The sequence below is a fragment of the Mobula birostris genome, chromosome 20 (genome assembly GCF_030028105.1).
Source record: "Mobula birostris isolate sMobBir1 chromosome 20, sMobBir1.hap1, whole genome shotgun sequence".
In the NCBI taxonomy this organism is placed as follows: domain Eukaryota; kingdom Metazoa; phylum Chordata; class Chondrichthyes; order Myliobatiformes; family Myliobatidae; genus Mobula; species Mobula birostris.
The window spans coordinates 5444698-5455374 of NC_092389.1; positions in this window are offsets into that span (position 1 = coordinate 5444698).

Here is a 10677-nt window from a genome sequence, read left to right on the forward strand (position 1 = left end):
TGGTTAGTGACCTCAAGAATTTATTTTCATCTCCTTAAAAGATCTCAGCAGGGGTTGATATAAGCCTGCTGAAGCCTTAAAGACATCCACAAGCACTTCCCCAGGAGGAGCTGAACACTACAATTTCCTTTTCTGGAGCAGGCTTCTGGCCTGTAATTGAACAGGGAAATAGTATCACACCTGCACTGCAATATTTGGTTCAGGATGGGCACTGATGGGACACAGCAGGACTGGTTTAACCAGCTGGAGAAAGCAAATGTTCCTGTTGTGACTATGCTTGCTGTGACGAGAATACACATAAAATTAAGATGTTTGCTGGCCTGGGTTAGCATCAGTGACATCAGCAGTTGGTCTGCCACCTGTCCTCAGGGGAAGGAGAGATAAGGAACAATGGAGCAGCGTCTGGAGATGTGTAATGAAGGGACGGGTGAGAGAGCTGTCTGGAGCGGCTCCCCCTTTGAACCCTGAACTATTTGAAGTGACGGACAGGCGATCTGGAGATGTGTAATGAAGGGATGGGCAAGAGAGCTGTCTGGAGCGGCTCCCCCTTTGAACCCTGAACTGTTTGAGGTGATGGACAGGCGATACCCCAGCAGGGGGATAAAAAGGGACAGGCTCGCTAAGGCAGGACACACGACACCCGAGGTAACGAGACCCTGGAAGCGGTGCGCCTCTCACGAGTTGGTGGGAAGTACCGGACAACGCACAGGGTGGAAAGGTACAATCAGCGGGAACCCGGTGTGTGTCCACCCTTGCTTGGGTGCCGGGTTCACTGCAGAGGATCGACCGCATCTGGAGGAGGGGTCACAGTCGGTGACCTCAGGTGACATCACCAAGGACCTGCCCGAAAGCTGCTTGTGAGCCATATCGCCGGTCTGTGAGTGGAAGCCGTGTCAGAATGATCAGTCGTTCCCGTTCTCTCTCTCTCTCTCTCTCTCCCCCCACGTCATCCATCGCCATGGCAACGATTACTGCGAACTGAACTACTAAATTGGACTGAACTTTGTGTCACTTTGAAATTGGTCATTTATCCCTAGACAACGATAGAGCTTGATTGATGCTGTTACCTTAATTCTGTGCACATGTGTGTTTATCATTGCTGAACTGTTGCATTTACTATCCTTTCGACTACTGTGTTGCTTGTTTCTTTAATAAAACTTTCTTAGTTCTAGTAGTCCAGACTCCAACTGAGTGATCCATTTCTGCTGGTTTGGCAACCCAGTTACGGGGTACGTAACATTGCAATTTCGGCACTGGGTTTGAGGTTAACATGTAATAGGCAGATAAGGCATCTGCTCCATAGTACAGGTTCCTTGGAGTTTCTGGGCCATTGTGCCATCTTTACAAATATTGATCATTTGTATTCCCCTCACTGTGGCTATAAAGTTAATTTTGTATTTGTCTCCAAACTTCCTTCTGCTGTGATTCTGGCTTGATGTGCTTAAAATATTTATTCTGCATTGGATGATAAAGCATTATGAACTGTATTGTAGAATAACATCAGCATTAAAATATGTTGCTGAAAAAATATTCATTGTATTCAATGCTGTTGTATAGAGATATACATGAATGGATTAATACAAATATCTGTAAAATTTCTTCTGTTGGACTTGGAGACTTTGAAATTATGAGACTATGTGAGCCTCAAACTTCATAAAGAACATAGAACAGCACAACACAGTACAGAGCCTTCAGCCCACGATGTTGTGCAGACCTTTTGACCTACTCCAAGATCAACCTAACACTTCTCTCTCACATAACCCTGCATCTGTGTGCCTATCTAAGAATCTCTTAAATGTCCCTAATGTATCTGTCTCAACCATCATCCCCGGTAGAGTGCTCCACACGTCCATCACTCTGTGTGTAAAAACCTACCTCTGACATCCTTTCCTCCAACTTAAGAACAGAATGAAGTGGGATTGCTGAACCCTGTCTATCATGCTCATGTAGACCAAGGTTTGATAAGGCCAACATCCTTGGCAAGGAAGAGAATGCCTACAAGAGAAAGATTAGGGAACCACTAGAGATGGAGCATGCGGGGGACTTAAATGTGGGTGCTAAGAGAGTAGAGATAGCTCCAGTCTTCTTCTTCTTCTGACTTTCAATGGTGATTGGCAGTCCAACTTAAAGGTGCATTATTGTCACCAACTAGACTGGAGTATGGTGTAGAGAATTGGGAAATAAAACCCTACTTGTTCTTTATCAAATGAAAACAAAATTACCCCAGAAAGCCCTGTAGATTGTAAATAATGAAAGACAACATTATGAATTAAATTAAAATCACTTTCATAACTCAGTAGAGCATTTAAATGAAACTGTCAACCCCCAAAGCAAGTACTGCAGCATGCATTTGCTTTCTTTCAACCCTATGTGCCTCACATTGTAAAAGAATGTGTTCAACTGTTTCATAGTGATGCCAACACTTACACACCCCAGAGAGATGTTTTTCAACAAGATATAAGTAATAATTAAGCATAGTATGCCCAATTCTAAGTTGAGTCAATATAATTCCTTCCCTTCTTGTTTTACCCCCTTCTCCCATCAATCCAACAGTTTTCTGTATTCTGTAAAGATGTCTCCCCTTATGCCCATTATTATCTAACAGGTCTTGCCATAATCCCCCAATTCTTAGTCCCACCAACCCCTTAGCTTCTGATTTGTTGAGTGGAAGGCCTATATCAGCAGATGAACTTTTCACAGCATTTTTGGCCAAACAATCAACCCACTCATTCCCTTCAACACCTCTATGTGCAGGGACCCATAAGAGGCAGACATGAAGACCAATACTTTAAATATGAAATAAAGTTTGAAGAATTTCCAGCAATAAATCAGACCCACTGCTAGAATGACCTGTTTTAAGAATAGTCAAAGCCGAAAAAGCATCTGAACAAATTATAACTTTGTAAGGACAGATTTCCTCCACCCACTGTAAGCCCAAAATGATGACAATCAGCTCTGCAGGAAATACTGATAAATGATTAGTAAGACATTTCTTTATTGTTACCTGTAATTCAGGCACAAAAACAGCCACACTGACATTCCCTGTTAAATTATCTTTTGATCCATCAGTAAAAATAGTTCACATATCACAATAATATTCCTTAACATATTGCTGAACCAACAGACTCTCAGGCATACAAGGATCCTTGGACTTCATTAAATCATTACTTAAGTTCAACTAAAGTCATTGGAAAAAAACACGGTGGGGCTACCGAAAGAGCTGCAGTGGGACATATTGTGTAATCCAGCAAACCCATATTCCTAGCGAGATAAGAACCCAGCCACCCAAAACTAATCACACTCTTCTTGTTCCCAACAGTCTTCCAACACACTTTTAACAGGGTGGTCGTCCCTCTGCTCCCTATCCAGTACGTTAACAACAACATCAACCTGTGCAACTGTAAGGGTTATTGTCCCATTTCAACCAGTAAAGCTGAAACAGGGGACAATCTTACCGTACCACAATACAGTCTTAAAACTTCTTTAAGAGTTTGACTCTATAATTTCACATTAAGTGCATGTTTATTGATCCTCTTTGTAAAACATTTAACTTGTGTTTTAGCTACTGAAAGCTTAAAACACCATCTATTTGCCCACTGTTCAACCTTATTAATCGCTAATTGCATCCTATATATAGATAAATTGAAATTTCTACCTCTGATCCATAAAACTCTGTCATCTGCAAAAAGTGATTTACCCACCCCAGTACCTATCTCAGAGAAAATATCATTAATCATAATATTAAATAATAAAGGGCTACAAATATGGCCTTGTGGGGTCCCATCCTCTATCTCATAGAAGCCCTAATATACCTTACCTACCCTTACCTGCATAGACCATCCAAATAAAAAACTCAGAAAAAAAATTACATAGCCTTCCTCTCACTCCTAATTTCCATAATTTAATCAAAAGACTTTCCCTCCATAACATATCATGTTTTTTCTATTTCAAAAAATACTGCTATTACTTCTTTACTTACTCAGGCCTTCCTAATATCATCTTCCAAACTTAAAACTGAATCCAATATCATTCTATCCTTCTGAAGTCCACTCTGATTGCTATATCACTTCTTTTTCCCAAAATATAATTCAACTGTTCTATTACCATACATTCCATAAGTTTACATAATAGGACATTCGTGATATTGGTCTATAACTAGAAGGAATGGATGGGGGTTTTCCAGGTTTTAGAATAGGCACTACTACTGCCATTTTCCATGAGGAGGGGAGATGGCCTGAACTCCAAATATGATTCAAAAATTTTAATATTATCTCAGGAGAACTGTCGGCCAAATGTTTAAACATACAATAAGGTATATCATATTTTCCTGTAGCTGTCTGACTTGTACTATTAATAGCTTTTTAAAATTCACACAAAACAACTCTACATGACTAATACTATCATTGCTACAGCTGGCTTCCAATACATCAGGGCGTTCACATAGAACCTTATCACTACATTGTTTAGCCTCTTCACTTACATTATTTTGATTATGAATTGCATCAAATGACCGAGCCAGTAACTCAACCTTCTTGATTTCAGTAACAACTGTATTGCCTTCTTTAATCAATACCGGAATGTTATTAGCCTTGTGAATCCCCTCATTTTTTAAAAAATCATTCCCCAAATATCTCCAAGTTTAATATCCCTTCCAATTCTATCACAATATGACCACCAGGAAACCTTTTTCGCAACCTTCACCACTTTCCTCACCACGGCCTGTGCCCTTTTATACTTAATAAGGTCACTCGGAGACTGATACTTCTTCACTTTCCTAAGCACCTTATTTCTCTACCTAATTGCATCTGCACTCTCCTCAGTCCATCATGTACAGCCTTTCTCCTATTAATGCCCTTTTTTAATAGGAATCACTTCCACCGCAGTTTGAGGAATAATGTGACATAACCTTTCATTGCAGAAATCCACATCGTCCTCAACATTCAGCCCTGACATGCTCATCACACAAACCTTAAACTTCTCCCAATTTGCTTTATCAATATTCTACCACCTAAGGTAGGCCTCCTGTCCCCTATACAAATCCAAACCCAAGTTTATAGATATAGGAAAATGATCACTCCCCAATGTTTTGTCTCCCTCGACATCCCACTCACTTACTCCAGTCAGAATGTTTGAAACTAAAGTTAAATCTATGGCAGTTTCAGAACTATTATGAACATTAATTCTTGCACCCCTCCCATCATTAAGACACACAATATGTGAAATATCTAAAAATTCTTCTACAATCAAACCATTACCAACATTCTGTGAACAACCCCACAGTGAACTATGTGCATTAACCCCAGTCGATACAACCCTTAGTGAGCTAGAGCTACAGATGCTTTCCAGCAAATCAATCGAGAGCTTACCACAAGGATTATAAAAATTTACCACTTTAATACTCCTACCTGTTGAATCAAATACTTAATTTACATCTACAACTCTATGTCCTATCCTTTTCCTTATAAAACTTGCAACACCAGCCCATCTACCAACTAATCTTCATGTCTAATTACAATGTAATCCTGTGAGGAAAAACTTAAATGTGGTAATAACTGGTTTTCCTGAATACATATAACATCAGTTAGATTTGATAAATCAGAAATAAACTTCTTAAAGTCTTGACCATTAGAAATCAGGCTTCTCGCATTCCACTGCAATATTCTTAATCCCATTATGTACCTTCACAAGGAGACTGAAATACAGATACCCCACCCATCAGAGTTTCATTTACAGCTTCCCACCTAACACCAGCTTTTCCCAGATACTTTTCAGCAGCTTTCACAATAATTTTAATTTTCTCACTATGGCTAGACATCTGAGCAGTACAATTTGCTACATCCATTACAAACACCACAAACTTCATTTTATCAATGACTAAAATATCTTTAGTAATAGAAGTATGATGCCAACATATAGCCTCTGATTTCACACTCTGCTCTCTGACAGGTAATACTTCATCAACATTCAGTTTAACTTTTTACAATGTCTCTGTATGAGACACACCTGACTGTACTTTAACCTGTTGAACTTCAGCTGCCTTTTTACGCATTTCACATCCTTTATAAGCTGTCCTCCTCCGCAATCACAACATTTAAACTTTACACCTTCACAAACTTCATACTTATGTTCCCCTCCATACTTACTACATCTTAGTTACCCACGACATACTGACGCAACATGCACAAACCTCTGACATTTGTAACGTCTAAGCAGGGGTGGAATATAAGCTCAAGCATTATAACTAACATACCCCAAATTAACTTTAGCAGGGAGCTTCACTTCATCAAAACGTACCAATAGTGATAAACTATCCATCCTTTCCTCATTTCTGACTATTTACAATCTCTTTACCTCCTTAACCTTGCCTCCCAATAAGTGAGATTTAACCTCTTCTATCAAAATTTCCACAGCAACACCCGTTATAACACCCCTAATACCTCTATTTTCATTAGGCAACATAGACACTATTTTTTTGCAAAGTAGTCTTCAATCGTAATGTTTTCTCACACTGTTTCTTATCCTTATAAATGATTAACGCATCACCTCCTCTTAAAGTACGAGCACAATCTATATTCCCTATGGCCAATTTTAACTCTGTAGTTAACTGATAGAAGAAGGCTGTTCTGGGTCAAATTTAAACAATACCTTTAAGTCTTCGCAACACGCACAACACACTGGAGGAACTCAGCAGGTCGGGCAGCATCCGTGGAAGAGATCGGTTGACATTTCGGGCCGGAACCCTTCGTCAGGACTGTAGAGAGAAGTTTGAAAAGGCAGTTTGCAGGGTGGGTAGTGTCCCTCTACAGTCCTGACGAAGGGTTCCGGCCCGAAACGTCAACCGATCTTTTCCACGGATGCTGCCCGACCTGCTGAGTTCCTCCAGCGTGTTGTGAGTGTTGCTTTGACCCCAGCATCTGCAGAGTATTTTGTGTTTACCTTTAAGCCTTCTTTCCTTTTTTTTCCAAAATGTTCTGCCCTAACTAGAATGGTTGATCAGATTAACTGCCTGGGGGAAGTAACTTTTAAAGACGGTGTGAAGTTTTTGTTTTAATAGCCCTATAGTGCTTTCCAGAAGGGAACTTTTGGAAAAGGCAGTTTGCAGGGTGGGTAGTGTCCACAATGATTTTTTTCCTGCCTGCTTCTATATCCTGGACATATACAAGTCATACAGTGACGGTAAACTGTAGCTAATGACATTTTCTGCTGACCCGACAGTTTGCTGTAGTTTTGTATACTGCGAGAGGATGCTGCACCAAACCAGACAGTAATGGCTGATGTGAGGATGCTCTCTATGATGGCAGTGTAGAATTGCATCAGTATGTTCTGGGGAAGATGGAGTTTTACTGCTACAAGAAGTACATCCTCCACTGAGCCTTATTGTTAATGAAGGAGATACAATTCTCCAGTGTGATGTCCTGCGAGATAATGATGCCCAGGAACCTGAATATTGAAATGGTGCTAATTGTAGAGCTGCTAGTGATGATTGGGTGAAGAGGAGACACATTTCTCCATGGTTTTGAGGGCATTCTGCTCCAAGCTGTTGTGATTGCACGAGGACACTAGCAAGTCATTGATAATGACAAGAGCCTTTCTGTGGATGAATTGTTAGCATTCATCCGACTGCCTTTGGATTCAGCCAAGGGCTCCTTTGCATGAACTGAAGATGTTGACAAAGAGGCCATCCATGCCTGCCTGCTTGCTGCAAGACTTTACTGTTGTTCAAAATTAACACAGAACATAGAATACATCACAGGAACAAGCCCTTTGACCCATATCTGTGTCAACCTTGATGCTAATTTGAGCTGAGCAATGGGGCTCAGCATTCACCGGAAACTAATATAAACCACACACTTAATAGCTGTCATTATGAGAATGTCAGTAGCTAATTACTTTGCAGAAAATGACTCAGCCATTACTGTCTGGTTTGGTGCACCATCCCCCCACAATATACAAAAACTACAGTGAACAGTCAGGTCAGCAGAAAAAGTCATCAGCTGCAATCTACCATCACTGCAGGGTCTCCATGTGTCCGTTTTCAAGACAATTGAATGTTCTCTATTTGCCTCAACCTAAGTAGCTCTAGATATCTTTTCTGTGGGTGTGATTTTCCAAACTCTGTGAAGTAGAACTTCACATGGTAACGTGCAGAAGGATAGCTTTAGTAGTCCCAATGAGTGTATGTGTGAACATACTTATTGCTATGGACTCAATGGGCTGACTGGTCTAATTCTGCTCCTATGTCGTATGGCCTATGTTTGCCAGCTCCCACCAACTACCTGAGCATTCTCTGCTTTCCATCCAGTGTACCACCAACAAAATGGATATTATCAACTTGATCAGGTTTCTTCAGAAACACAAGGAAAAGCCTTGACTACCAAGGCAGCAGTCTCTCAGGTATTCCAAAACTTGCAAATTGGTCTACAAGTCATACACAAATAATCATATAGAAATTGTAATAATAGTTGCTATTATTATTATTATTATTATTATTGCAATTCCTATGTGGTTATTGAGGTTCAATTTTTGTGCTGTCTACCTAAAAGGTCTACAGTATGTCTTTCTTTTCCTCCCACATAAGATTTGCAATAGTTTAAGAATGCAACTCCTTACTACTTCCAATAACTTTGTGGGATCATCATTCCTTGCGAACCTCCAAGCAATGCCTATATCCCATTTGCAATTGAGAATAAAGAGGAACCCAAAACCTTATTGCAACACCATTCTTATCTTACCGTTTCTTTGTTGCTGGCCATTTCACACTAATCACGTAAGCATGACCAAGCAAAGCCACATATCAAATACTTTTTAAAACTCCAAGCAATAACAAATTTTACAGATGTTCACTACTCACCCATTTAGTGTCTGTCATCTACTTCCATTGGGTGTCCTGGTACTTCTTCAGAGTGCTCACTCAGTGGTTGTTGCCACGCCAGTGGATGGTTGTGTCCTGTCAGTGCAATAGACTGAGGCTGACCTTTAAGAATGGTCTGCACCATTACTGTATAAAGTTTCCAGATGATGGGAGGTAAGGGCACCTCAGGGTAACACATATAAAATGCTGGAGGAAATCAGCAGGTCAGGCAGCATCTATGAAGAGGAATAAACAGTCAAAGTTTTGAGCTGAGACCCTTCATCATTACCACATGAGTACCACCTGAAGTTCTGATTAATGTCTGAGCTAGTCCTCTTTGCCTGCATTTGTTTACCTATTTCTAAACCTTTCCTGTCCATGGCACGGTACACTAGGCTTTATAGTGCAGGTCACCCAGGTTCAATTCCTGTCTTTGCCAGTGAGGAGTTTGTAAGTTCTCCCCATGACCGCGTGGGTTTCCTCCAGGTGCTCAGGTTTCCTCCCACATTCCAAAGACGTACTGGTTGGTAGGTTAATTGGTCTTTGTAAATTGTCCCATGATTAGTCTAGGATTAAATTGGGGAGTTGTTGATTGGTGCGGATTGAAGGGCCAGAAGGGCCTATTCCGCGCTGTATCTCAATAAATAAATAAATAAATAAATAAATAGATGTCTTCCAAGTGTCTCTACCTTTTCCTCTGGCAGCTCCTTCCATATATCCACCATCTACTGTGTAAAGAGTCCTTTTAAATTTCTACCCTCTTACCTTATGCCCTCTAATTTTAAACTCTCCTACCCGGAGGAAAAATATCTATGCCCCTCACAACCTTTTTATATTTCCATACAGACAGTCGTATTGATATGGACTTTACCAGTAAAAAGTCATTTATGAAACCTTTCCAGTTGACTCCATTGTTTAGGGACAAGATGAGGCTGCAAACAAAACGCAGAATCATTGAACAGCTCAACTATTTTCAGAAACGGCTAATCGGGATTAGTTACTGAGCCCACACTGATCTGTCAGGAAGAGAATTATGATCAAATCCAGGCATGTCTCACTGAGGTGCTGCTTGAAGTGGAAGCATGCACATCTCCCAAGTAGTTAACAGCAAGTGATCAGAATCAGGTATATTTTCATTGACACATGTTGTGAAATTTGTTGTTTTGTGGCAGCAGTACAGTGCAATACAGTACATCAAAAAATTACTACAAGTTACAATAAGAAATGTTCAAAAAAATCACATAAAGAGAGCAAAAATATTGAGGTACTATTCAAGGGTTCATTGACCATTCAGAAATCTGATGGTGGAGGGTAAGAAACAGTTCCTAAAATGTTGAGTGTCCTTGCCAGTCAACATTGCATTCAGTGTACGACTGCCTTAGAGACTCCAGCTCTGGATTTTTCTGGGTTTACTACTGAAGCCTTCCCCATGAGTGGGTATAGCCACAAGGCAGCAGAGATTTGAGATCAAAGTTTCCTTCTCCTAGATGAGCTGCCAACCACGGCTGAAGATCCCATGGATCCCGTGACCTGCCTGAAGTGTCTGGTTTTAAGATACCAGTAACTCACCTTTGCCTCTTCTCCTGTCAGTAGAAACGATTCCATCAGGCTTAATAGCTAAGCCACACGTGAAGGCCAGGAGCTGGACTTGGTTGTCAGAGGCCATATGAAGTGCACACCATTGACAGCATATATACAATAGGTAGTGGGAGATTGTCCCATTACCACCCCTGGCTATAACAACCTTAAGGAACCATGAGACATCTGTAGAAATTTGCGTCTTTGGTAACATACCAATTCTCCTCAAACTCCTAATGAAATATAGC